Here is a 13,301-nt window from a genome sequence, read left to right as displayed (position 1 = left end):
ACAATGAAGATATAGTATAATGATCCTTTCTCCATTTGCCTTTTATTTGTCCTACAGCTTTTATCTGCCTATTGGTTTATAGCCGGTACTCCTTTGCTTTGTCTAAACAAAACTTTAAAGAGTACGGGCACTAAATAGACCCACTGTCTGTTGTAAACAGACAGCTATTGCCTTGTCAAAAGTGGAGGGGGTCTCTTGCCCTTCGTGTGATGGCCCCAACCTGGGATTTCAGTCCTTAAAGCATCTTCTAGTTAAACCCTTAGACATCTGCATTATATTTGTGCTCTGCCCGGATCTTGCTGCCTCTCCTGTGATTACTTTTTCCTATTTGCTTTGCCTCTTCTGACCTTTCATTCGCAATCAGCATCCACGCGCACTTCCTTGTGAAAAGGCCAAATTACTTAAAGGAACAGATTGCAGAAAGCGGAATCAAAGATGCAAAGAAGCTTAATTTGCTTTGTATACCATGACCCATTTGAAATAATAATAATGTTGTTGTTTGCTTTGAAGAGCATAAAATTTCAAATGTTGGTTGCTTTGGTCCAGGTGTGTTTGGGTTGGTGTATGCATGCAAGTACCCACAAATGCATGTGCAGAGAATGTACATTAAAGGCTAGGTTAAAGAGTCAACCACCTAACATGAAAACCTTCAGCATGCTGCCCGTGTTCCATAAGTAATTCATGAAATCATACAATTGGAAGAGACCAAAAAGACAGAACCAAGCATATACAGCTCTGCCATCCATCTATAACCTCCAACACAGTGGCAAATTTAGGAAGTAAGAGACCTGAAATCATGAAAGCGTTCTGGGAGGCAGTTCCAGGTATAACCCTAATGCTATGGAAACTGCTTAGAGGTTTCAACAATTCAGTTGTAGCTGCTGCTACTGCTGCTGCTACTAATGTTTCTTGCACATCTAGAACTGGCTTAGCCTTTAAGATGCTAGGTAAAACTGGCACATAATTTATTTTATCACGAGGAACACCTGCAGGAATTCTGAGGGATGTTAAAAGGATTTTGATATGATTATTTAAACAGCTCAATGGGTTTTATTTGTTCATGCTTCTCCCTGACAAAAAATGTTCGGGCAAGCCTGGAAGTTTCTTCTCAGGCAAAACATATGTAGGAGTTGTAAGGGAAGCGAAGAGGGATTTCAGTGACACAAGCTAACATTTCTCTGAGGGAAGCCTGTGTATCTCTCGTGCCACAGGAGGACACTGTGGCGTTAGGTGACACAGACAGGATTTGCCTTGCAAGCAGCTTGACATCACAAGCCCTGCCTTCGGCAACATGGGGACTTGTGGGGCTAGAGTTGCTAAGCGGCTCTTCCGAGATGCCAATGGGCAGCTCCCCAGAGGCCCAGGAAGTGAATTAGCACATAGTCCACTTCAGACACATCTGCACCACGGCGCACGTGGAGCTCTCCAGTTGTCACCATGATTAATGGACATTATGTTTCATTTCCTGCTTTATCAAATACCAATTATGTTTATGATAATTCTAAGAGCCGCAGTTGCTTCTGGATCATTCGTTTTCCTCCCCTGGGGACACAATGGAGGAAATCTTTTTTCCTCATCCCTGAAATTCCATTTTAATTGCTTCTCTTCAGCATTCACGTGCAGCTTTGCGCTCCAAGAGGGTCGTTGTATCGATCCTGTTCTCTGATAAGGTCAGCAGAGTAGAGGTGGTTGTGCGGCAAGGTGGGGGGAGATTGACATTTAGAAACGATTGCTCCTCTCCAGACAAGCATATGCATCAAAGTTGGGTCTAGGGGAGTGTGGGGGAGGAGAGAGCAGGATGGGGGGAACACTGCTACCTATGTTTATTCATCACACCACACTCTAGCCCCAGATTTTGCTCTCAGTCTAGATAGTTCCTTGCCTGACCTAATAACAGTAAGAATATGAAACTGAAGTTGCTCTGGCCATGCACATTAGCTGTCAAGACTACAGCAACTGAATGTGCTTGACAGACCCCTGACCTCATTTAGTACTACAACAACCACATGAAAGATTAGTTATCCCCATTTTGCAGATGCAGAACTGAGACTTAATGAAGCAATTAGGCCACATGCTGAAGATCCCTGTTTCACGGGGAACTTGCACCCTGATTTACAAGGTCCAACACTAGCATTCTACCCACAAGGTGACATGAGCTATTGCAGAGGCACCCTTTCTGGTACCATCCAGATATAGTGGACTACAACTCCTATCATCCTGAGCCAGGGAAGATGGGAATTGTAGTCCAAAACACCAGGAGGAAGAAGAAGAGTTTGGATTTGATATCCCGCTTTATCACTACCCGAAGGAATCTCAAAGCGGCTAACATTCTCCTTTCCCTTCCTTCCCCACAACAAACACTCTGTGAGGTGAGTGGGGCTGAGAGACTTCAAAGAAGTGTGACTAGCCCAAGGTCACCCAGCAGCTGCAGGTGGAGGAGCGGAGAATCGAACCCGGTTCCCCAGATTACGAGACTACCGCTCTTAACCACTACAGCACACTGGCTCAACATTGGTTTCCACTGGGCTATTGGGCCTTCTTCCTGCCAACACACACACAAGCATAAGGACCAAATTCCTACCCAGCATTTACATGTTGACTAAAGGTCCAAATAACTGAGCATCACCTTAGTCTCTGCTGCCTGGTTGTACCAACCCTTGACGAAAGGTTTGGTTCTAAACTTCCCTAGCATCTAAGCAGGAAGCTTCCAACAGTGAATTTTCCTACTAAACTGCAGAAAGAGAGCAACACTGAAGCCAGAAGAACCAATTCAAAGAGATGTTCCTACCACTGAATGAATAATAGTGAACTACACCTTTGAACAGACACCAATGGCATATATGATGCTGGTCCATAGGGATATTGGAAACGACCTTAGACCAGGTCAGACCGTTAGTCCATATAGCTCAGTACTGTATATGCAGAACAGCAATGACTTGTCAGGGTTTCAGACAAGAGAGTCTTTCTGATTGAACCCTAGTACCTTCTGCATGCAAAGCAGAAGCTCTACTGATGAGCTGTGGCTCTTTGGTTGGTCCAGTCACACCAGGCTTAAAAAAAGGGAAGAAGCAAAAGCAGCATCTTTTACACAGTGCATGTGAATGCTTCTCTCAGTAAAGCAGGCTGAGAATTGTTATTTGCCTGATCTCACCCTAAAGGATATGGTATGTTCTTGTGCAGCTTTCTTACATAAGATCAAGTATGAGACACTATTATTACTAGAAATCCAGGAATGCAGGAAGACCGCCAGTTCTGGAGAACACAGATGCTGTATATTTGCACATGCTAATTCAATTTATTTCCTAGTGTTGCAATGGAGGTGTTTTTTAAAAGTCCAACTGTGAGACCAGATATGCCTGGTTAGAAGATGTCATAAATTCACAATCTTAATCCTGAGGTGGCATTTTCTTTCAGTTCAATTTTCTAGAGGGTAGAGATGGGAATGGTCTAAACCTGCCATAGAAGAGCTAAAAATAATTTATAACGAGTCCTCAGTTGGGAAACTGTTCAGCTGAGGAGAAAAGTACCCAAGTCTTCAGACTTTATCTGGTGGATTGCGGGGGACAACCCTGGCTGAGGAAGAGGCAGCTGCCTCTAATCAACAGAGTTTCACAGAGGCCCTGAGGAACTAAATGCTGCAATCAAAATCATTTTCTATATAAAACTTTTGCTGTACCTGATGTTTACTTGTGGCATGGGGGTAAGAATGGACACCATGTGCCAGCCTCTTAAAAATACAGAATGGGCCTTTTAAGCTCTCAGTCGACTGGCCTCTGTGTGAATCCCAAAGGAGCATTTCACACGTAACTGGGGGAAATGGCAGAGAGTCACTGAAATCCACACCATTAGAAGGAGTGTTTGCCTATCTCAAAGGGAAGGTTTACTGTTGCAATAAACCCTTTATTGTAGCAACTCATTACGGATCCCATCAAAGCTAGCTGGGGTGAAGGCCATCGGCTGCTGGTTCTTGCTGGATCAATAAAAGATCACAGTGACGAGAGGCAGCACTTAATGGCTCGCCATTCTGTAAAGGGGGGGGGGGGAGAGAACCCTAAGAAAGATACAATGCTGCCTGCTGTGCACCAACCCTTTCCCGATGCAAGAGGCATTAATGAATTCATTAATTAGTTAATGGCAAGGAGAGCCTTTGGGGACCCACAAGACTGTTAATAACTCCCAGAGGGGAGACTCCAGCTGTCATTGATCTAACGGTTCACAGTCATTGATTCACAGTTGGATACCCTTGCTGGAGATCTCTTGGGGCTGGACATGGATTTCAGAAGCATTAAGCTTCATTGTCATTATTTCAGTGATGCCTGCTAGTCCATCCTCATTGCCAGAGTACCCCCAAAGCAACAGATTTAAACCGACTTTATTAATCACACTTTACAGATGGGAAGTTGAGGCCCAAATGAATGGTGGGATTTGTACAAGCCCACATTGAACAATGTGCTGCAGAACATCAATCCTACCAGAAGATATTGTTGCAGATCTTATTGCTTGCTTTTAACTTCATTCATTCTTCTTAAAAAGAATCACTGGGCTTGACCTCTATTTCCTTGACAATTTGGAATGTTGGGGTGTGCTCATGGAGATATTAGAATACTGGAATTATAGAAGTGGAATATATCTCAGTCATTATCTTGTTGGATCCCCTGAAGATACAGGAATTAGATGCCACAGGATCCCTGATAGGAGAACAGCATCTGTTTATGTATTGTACAACAAAGAATAGGGGGAGACCACTAGCCTGTTCCACTACCAAACAGCTCCTAAGAAGTCCTTCCCAATGTTTAATCAAAATTCCTATTCCTGGAACTTGAACCCACTGGTGTCTTATCCCCTCGAGCAATAGAAAAGTAATGTGCTACATCATCTGTGTGACAGTTTTTCAACTATTTGCACATGGCTATCACTACAGGATGGAAACATGGGGTGAAAGCTGCCCCCTTTAAGATGGTCATTTGGACATGTCCTCAAAAGAATCCAATTGGGGAACTGTCTTATTTTCAAATAGAAAACAGGGTAATTAAAAATAGGGTAGAGAGGAAGCCACTATGAAAGAACTGCAGGAATTCAAACCAAACTTTTTATATATGATGCTTGAATGAGATTTGTGGTTATTGTACAACAGGAGTCAGTAACTGGAATAGACTTGGAAAACACCCATTGGATAAGAATGTCCTGTGTTTCCGGAAATGCTCTAGTGACATATCATGCTGTTCCCATAACCCAAAGAGGAGGAAGTTCTTCATTAACATGGGGATATAACTTTGGTAAATTAGGGAACGAGGCACTCTAGGTCCTTCCTACACAAATTTCACCAGAGGACCCTTTTACACTCTAGAGATGGAGAGCCAGCTAATGACAGCAAGCACCTTTTCTCTTTTTTTTAATCCTAACATTCTAAACATTTATTATTCTAAATTGCCTTCTGCACATTTTACAATAATTGAGACTAGCGTTTGCCTTGTTATCTTCACAGTTACTAACAAGAACACCATCATTATCCTGGTCATTAGCAGAATTGATGGGGTTGTCCAGAGTTGCCGGCTGTAGGCCCACTTTGGGTAGGGCTTACGTACAAATTAATCCTGACTCTCCTTGCTCTGCACAAAGGCATATTGTTCCCCTCCATCAGCTGGGCCCGTAGTGAGGGGAGTCATGCAAGAAAGGAAGAAGTTGCTGAGGTTCCAGTCTAGAGCTGGAACTATAAATCAGGTGGTCCAGAAAAGGGTTGAAAGAAAGCAATTAGCAGCGGTTGCGGCAAGTTATGGGCTGGCTTATATCATCAAGGTCTTAAAACAGGACTGCTTTGTTTTATCACGATATGTGAATCCTTGTCTACACAAACAAGGAGCACTGGGATGCTTTACTCACACCTTTTGTGCAGTCTGGCCCAACTGAGAGGTTGGGGGCACATAAGTAGCTTACACCCTTGATGTGACCACTAGAAAACTAGAAATGGAGGCAGATGGCCTTTTCCTGCCGGGGTAGAAACCTCTAGGTTGGAGTCTGAATGTATCCCTCCAGGCTTCTGTCTGGACCTTGGGACTCTCTCTGAGTCATGTACCCTGTCCATGCTTCACGTTTCACCCACTCTGCTCTGCATGTGTCTTGAGTGCACACTCTCAATGAACTATGATAATACCTATTTCCTGGAAGGAGAATGGAGGTGTGTGTGTGTTGGGGGGTGGGGTTAGAAACCTCTGACTTTTGTATGACAGGAATACAACCTACCCCAGAAAGATAACAGTCTCATTTGTTGCTCCACCCACTTTTTTTTCATCTACCCCCGGCCCATCACTTGCAAGTCGCCCCTGAATGGTTGCCATGAATAGTAATGGGAAAATCTTTCAATTTCAGTTTCTTTGTTTCTTCATCTTTCATATCTTAATTTCAGTTCCACCCATTTCCACATTGGTCTGATAATTATTGTTATTAAGTCCCTGAAAAATTTATAGTGTACATTTATCCTAATGTATACATTTTTACAAGCTATTCCCTGACACCACACTTTTTTGTGTTGTTTGCACTAATCAAAGCATTTTTATGCACACTTTTCCTTAATATGTGCATTCTTGTACACTGTTTGGGGCTGCACCACTAAATTTAGAAAAGTATTTTGAAAAATAGCTGCATTTTGCTACACAAATTGTTATGGGAAGTTCGAATTAGGAAGTTTTACATCAAAAATGAAAACCGAACTAATCCTCTCCCCCATCCCTATCTATGAATGAATGATGTGCTTGGGCTGAAAAAGATTCCCTACACTCCCAGCTATTCCACTGCCTAGCTATGGGACTTTGCCTAATTTGGAAAACCAGATTCCTTGAAACCACTAGGTAATATTAATACCCAGTTTGGCTTCCATTGACTCTTAAGTCTGATGCACCACCTAAAATAAACCTTCAGCTGTACAAACAAAAGGATTGCCATATTTTTCTTTACTTCTGCTTTTGCCTTGCACGAGGACAATGTGCTCTGATTAGTGGTAGAAACAAATCTGAACAACTACAGTGGTACCTCTGGTTACGAACATAATTCGTTCCGGAGGTCCGTTCTTAACCTGAAGCCATTCTTAACCTGAGGTACCACTTTAGCTAATGGGGCCTCCTGCCACCGCCGTGCCGCTGCTGCACAATTTCTGTTCTCATCTTGGGGCAAAGTTCTTAACCTGAGGTACAACTTCCGGGTTAGCGGAGTCTGTAACCCGAAGTGTTTGTAACCCAAGGTGTTTGTAACCCGAGGTTCCACTGTACTGGTTTTCATATTTTCAAGGGAGAGCTGCTCTTGGACTTCTCTGGCTTGCTGCAACCTGAGATCTATGTGTGCAAGCCAAGCATAATCAAAAACAGGGGTGGAGATGCTGTAGCCCTCCAGATGTTGTTGGATTCCAACTCACTTCAACCCCAGCCAACATGGCCAAATAGTGGTGAGAATTTCCATTGAGGATGGGAATAGTAGCCCATCCTGTGGTCTAAAGCAAGGAAGTCAAACAAACAAACAAACAAACAAACAAACAAACAAACCACCTTTCTGAATTCCATGTTACAAATGGCATTCTGGGGGTTTTCATCATGCCTAGCAAAACACCTTTTACCTCTGCCTCCTCATCCCATAACATTTAGAACTCTGGCAAACTTGCGTACTACTTTGCAAATTGTAACTACTTTAGTTCAGCCTAATAAAAGTATTGTGCCAGAGTTGCTGTCTGGATTCCCGCCCCCTCCGCCCCCAAATTCCCATGGACCACCATAGCAGTTTTCATTCTCATTTTACTTTTTGCTACAATCCCTTTGAGAAGGAGATTCCGATCTATAGCCTCCACCAATCTGAACGGGCTCGGCGTGTTAATTATTAATCACTTTATGAAAACTGCCACACGGTCTATCTGTGAAGCCATTAACAGCCGCGTCTCTTCCCCATGGACATGCTGCTGCTGCTGCTACTGTCAGATTCATCTCAGCAGCTAAGACCCCGGCATGAGCACAAGGCCCAGAGACTATTTTCCAGATGAGTGGCTTTTAATGGGCTCTCCAGATTCGCTCTGTGCATCCTGTGAGTGACTAGATATGAGGAGGAGAGGAAGAAAGGGAGACGACGCAGTTGCTTCCTGCTGTATGAAGAATTATGAGGTTGACCTAAGAGGAGCTGCAGCAGTTAAAGCTGCTATAAAGTCTGTTGCATTAGCAGTCCAGCTTCCAATCCAAAAGGCATCCATTAATTGCATGCTACTAAAGGAAGAGCTAGGGGCTGCTTCTCGCATTAAATATGGGGACAGGAGTCATGGATGTGCTCTAATTCTGCATATACATATGTACTCATAAAATTCCCACCCTCAATGTTTTATATACACCTTCATTTTGTACAGATGCTCAGGAATGTGGGGTATGGCATGTTACAACCTTAATAACCCTCTAAAGCAGGGGTAGCGAACCTGTGGTCCTCCAGATGTGGTCACACACAAAATCCCTTCAATGGCAGCCAACATGGCCCAATGATTAGGAATGACTGAAGCCCACCAACATTGGTTCCCCACCCATTCTTTAAAGCCACCAAAACAGCTGGCAGAGAATGGGCAAAGAGGCAGTATTTGACTGTGACAAAGGCTGTGCACACACCATACCTTAAAAGCACATTCCCTCCCCTCCCCTTTAAATGCATGCCACAATTATGATTTACAATGAAGGGTGCTGAATTTTGGCACACAGAACACCACTGAAATTGAGATCCCAAAATCCACCACTGTGGCCAAAACCACAAGCAGGGCCAGCCCTACCATTAGACAGAGTGTTGCTGCCACCTGAGGCAGCAGATGCTGGGGGTGGAAATGGACAGAGCTGCATGTGTCAGGTGACCAGATTTTACTCAGCCATAGCTTGCTACCCAACTATGCACAAAAACGAAAGTAGTCAGATCTTCCTGTCTTCTTCCCTGCTGGTGCCATCCAGAACTGATTCCCCCATACAGCCATTTCTAAGTTACTTTAGCTCCTGCTCACAATACGCCTGCTGTCCTCAGGCACAGTGGAGGACACTGCCCCATAGCCAGCGGGAAAGGAAGATTCAGCTGCCATCTTTTGGAGATGGAATGGGAAGAGGCACCATCTTTTTTCAGGCAGCAAAATGTCTTCAAGCCAGTCTGGCTGCAGCTGAGATGGAGGAGGCTTCAGATCCTGGCTGGAGGGAGATATGAGACAGATGTGAAGCAGTTCAGTCAGCACCATGCAGGTATACAGATGGTGAATTGCCAGCACACTTTATGTGGCCCACAGATGTCAGATAGGACACTGCTACCCACAGTATTCAGACAGTAGCAGCCAAGGCTTGAGGTGGCTCTGTGCCTTCCTTTGGTAAGGGTATGAGCCCCATTTTCCCTTTAGTTACCACTCTGTAGTGCCTCTCATCCCATCCCATCCCTCACCAGCTGTATCAATGACTTAAAAGAGAAAGGAGTTCTCCAGATTGTTGACCTGGCCACTTATACACTGAGGAAATGTGGTCAATATATCACAGGACTCACTGCACACAGCACTCTATTGCCTGGACAAGTCTATACTGAGGAGGTTGTAAGATATAGCTCAGTTGGTTAGAGTGTGGTGCTGATAGCGCCAAGGTTGCAGGTTTGATCCCCATATGGGACAGCTGGATATTCCTGCATTGCAGGGGTTGGACTAGATCAGCCTTTCTCAACCTGTGGGTCCCCAGATGTTGTTGGACTACAACTCCCATCACCCCTAGCTAGCAAGGCCAGAGCTCAGGGATGATGTGAATTGTAGTCCAACAACTTCTGGGGACCCACAAGTTGGGAACCACTGGACTAGATGATCCTCAGGGTCCATTCCAGCTCTACAATTCTATGATTCTGTGTAGGGATGAATGCTCTACATCTGCATCTACCCAAAAGTGCTGGCAGACCAAATTGCTGGTGAAATATGAAAAGGTATGTTTGCATGCAAAAACAGCAACAGTGAAATACTTGTGCCAAGTGCAGTGTAAGAAACAGACCTCCACTCATCTACTCTTTGACAGATTTGCCAGTAATGCAGGGCATAATTTTTGCCAGCACCTCTCCTCAGTGTTATGTGAAGGAAAAGTAGACAACCTGTGCGTCTCGGAAGGGCCAGAGTAGATTTCTCTCACCACCAACTCTCACCATACAGTTCCAACACACCATGGATTAGGGTGAGGGTCTCTCTGATCAGTGTTTCCAGGCAGGCCAGAGACCTTGCAACGTTTTCCCTCATGCAAATGGTGTCCTCATGGAAGTGGTTGTTGAAAGTATGGCAAGCATTTGGGAGAATCGTCTGCATCATGTTCTTCTTACAACCCATTTGTTTTCAAACACTTCAAACACTTCGTAAAGTGTGATCTATTAAATAGCCGGTAAGAATTAAATTCCACCACAAATGTAGTGGTTTCCTAATTGCAGTGTGACAAAGCGAAACAGCAGTTCATAGTGTGCAGCAGGGATAGATCTGCTCTCTCTTCCTCAACCCCCAATCTCTTTCTGGATCATATAACTAGGGAAGAAAAATGCTGCACCTCACCAGACAGGCGGGTGCGAAGAGTCACAGTAGCTAAGCGCAGACACCTAAATAAGAAAGGGAAATACGGACAGATCCTGAAATAGCAGCAAGTGGGCATCATTCTAATAATTTATTTTTAATACCGCATTGTCTTTAACTGTGCTGCTCCCTCCAGGGTGTTTGCTTTGAGATTGCGAGATAATTACATCTCAGAAACCAGGCTAATTACAGTTAACAGCCTGAACACTGAAGGTGCCCATTTCCCCCTCCCACTTTTTTCCTCCCCCACCAGAATTCTTCATGATTGCTTGTTAAAATGTGCAGCATCAATTAGGAAACCAATTCGGCAGAAGTGATGAGGTGTAGTCTTTCCTCCTCAATTCACATACTGATGGGCACTGGGTGGAGACATTCAACCCCCTACTGGGATTGAAATGCAGAACTGAATAAGCGGGAAAGAACATTACTTAGGCAAATAGCTAAAGAGCCAGGAGTGATGCTTTGGGGCTTTTGCTTTGAGGTTGACCCATGAACTGTAACAGCTCTGGTGTTTTCATTTATTGTTGTTCTCCGTTGGAAGCCTGAATGTGTTGCTATCCACTTACTGTTGCAGGTGCCTTCTTGCCACTCACTTGGTTTAGAATTCGCAGTAGCACCCTGTGTATTCCAAACCAGACAAAGTGCCAATGAATTTCACGGACAGCGAAAATTCGGGGTAAATTTGGAGGGTGTTGCTTTGTATGGATTTTGAGAAAGTCAAAAGCATGTGGTTTTGATGTGGTCAGCAAAATCCTCCAAGGGGCATTGCACATATGATGTCAACAGCAAAATGTGAAGTGAATTCAGATGGACCTGCTGCAGCATTTTTATTTTTTTATTTTTTATTTCACAGAGAGGCCCTTGCACATTTCTGTGAGTCATGAGCTCTCATTCTACATTTGAAGAGGCCTCCATTGTTTGAGACAAACCATTCAATATTTGGATTTCTGTTCACTCGCTGCACAATAACGTCTCATCGAATCCATTGACTCCAGTTAGTGAGCAATTCTAAAGATAGCCAAATATAGCCAAAGGCCAGCTGAGATGCCCTTGGATGTGGGGTAAGTGCTGCTCCACCAACAAAGAGGGAAACCCACCAATAAGATGGCATATATGCCCCCTGGTATACCCACAGAAAGCACTATGCAGATATTCTGCCAACAGTGTTCCACCAACAGTAGGAACAAAAATAGGGCATGGGCAGGGTTGGGGTGAGGAACCAAGGACCTATAAGATCTTAATGCCTTTTGTCCCCCAAAAGGAACCCTCAACTATGCCAGTCCTGGAGCTGGACTAGTTAATTCTCTCTCCTGTTGACTCCAAAGAAGAAGTGAAAGAAGAAAAGAAGAAAATAGCCAAAGAAAAGGGTAAGAAAAAGCCAGCTCCTGCCAGGATGCAGTTATCCAGCAGGGCTTAGGAACACATGGAAGCTCTGCTACAGGATCTCACCCCTGTCTCCTGAGTTGCGCTGTATGCTGCAATCCTAATGAATTAATTTATTCATTGGGGCCTAATAAACTCACAGACTTGCTTCAGAATAAAAATGTATAGGAATTGCTCTCTCATACATTAGAAGATGACCCAATCACACAATAGGACCAACCCCCCCCCCCCCATCTTGGTTCCAAGGAAACATCCACCAAGGAAACATCCACCTTGATCTTGAGGAATCAAAAGGACTTGTACAGAGCCAACTTATATCTGTGGCATTTAAAAAGATGTCAGCAGCACTGGGAATACTTGGTTCATACCCAACGCATCTGATGACCAGAAGGTCTTGAGCTGACTGACCAAATTTTCAGGTCTACTTTCCTATGACCTATCAGGCTTCAATAATTTGTCTGTGGTTGCTTGAAGAAATCATGAGTTTTTGTATTTTTTAAAAAAAAAATATGTTGAAGCAGGGCCCCTTTAAGAATGACAAGTGGAAACTATAAAGAACAATACAAAAGCTCACTTTCTGACAGCTTTAGATCTTCTCTGACAGCAAACACCAACCCTCACTGCTTCTATTTTTACTGGCTTTGTGAGGTTTCTTATAATCCTTGCATTTTTTGAAGAATATATTTTCCTTCAGGGAGTCTGGATCAGGGACTAATTTAATGAAGGAATCTCCCGCTTTCCATGATCAAGCCAATAGTTATAAATTGTTAACAAGTTCTGGTAGAAATTGTATCCCCAAAGACTTGGTTATGCTGAACAAAATAACACAGAGGAGGGGGAATTAGCAGCCCTTGCCAAGTGGCTTTGTCTACAGAGCGTAGCTATGCAAGGCACTGAAACCCATTTCCTGCCCTGACAGGCTTGGGGATGGACTCTGTCGGTGCAGCTGTTGGGTGCTAGATAGTAAGCAGTAAAGCAGGGCCTGCAGTAGAAGATCAGGTGCTCAAAGGGATATGGGATCCATATGGGGAAACGGATAGTCAGTAATACTACCTCTTCTAGCTTTTACAACAATGGACAATGGATGGAGAATTCCCCTACCTCTTTGGAGATTTATTTGTAAAACAATCCTCCCCACAAGCCACAAAAATTCCATGGAAGTATTGTAATAGAGCTCTGGAGGGTTATTATATTGCTTGCTCAGCCTCCAAGTTCTACGTCTTTGTTCTGTGTGGGTGTGAGACCCACCAGGAAGAGGAATGGTTCCTCTTCTCACCACGATTAACTGCAGCATTCTTTATTTGTGTGTTAGATTTGTATACCACCCTTCATCTGAAGATGACATAGA

Source organism: Podarcis liolepis (genome assembly GCF_965112155.1).
Source record: "Podarcis liolepis genome assembly, chromosome: 5".
NCBI lineage: Eukaryota > Metazoa > Chordata > Lepidosauria > Squamata > Lacertidae > Podarcis > Podarcis liolepis.
This window is presented reverse-complemented; position numbering follows the sequence as displayed.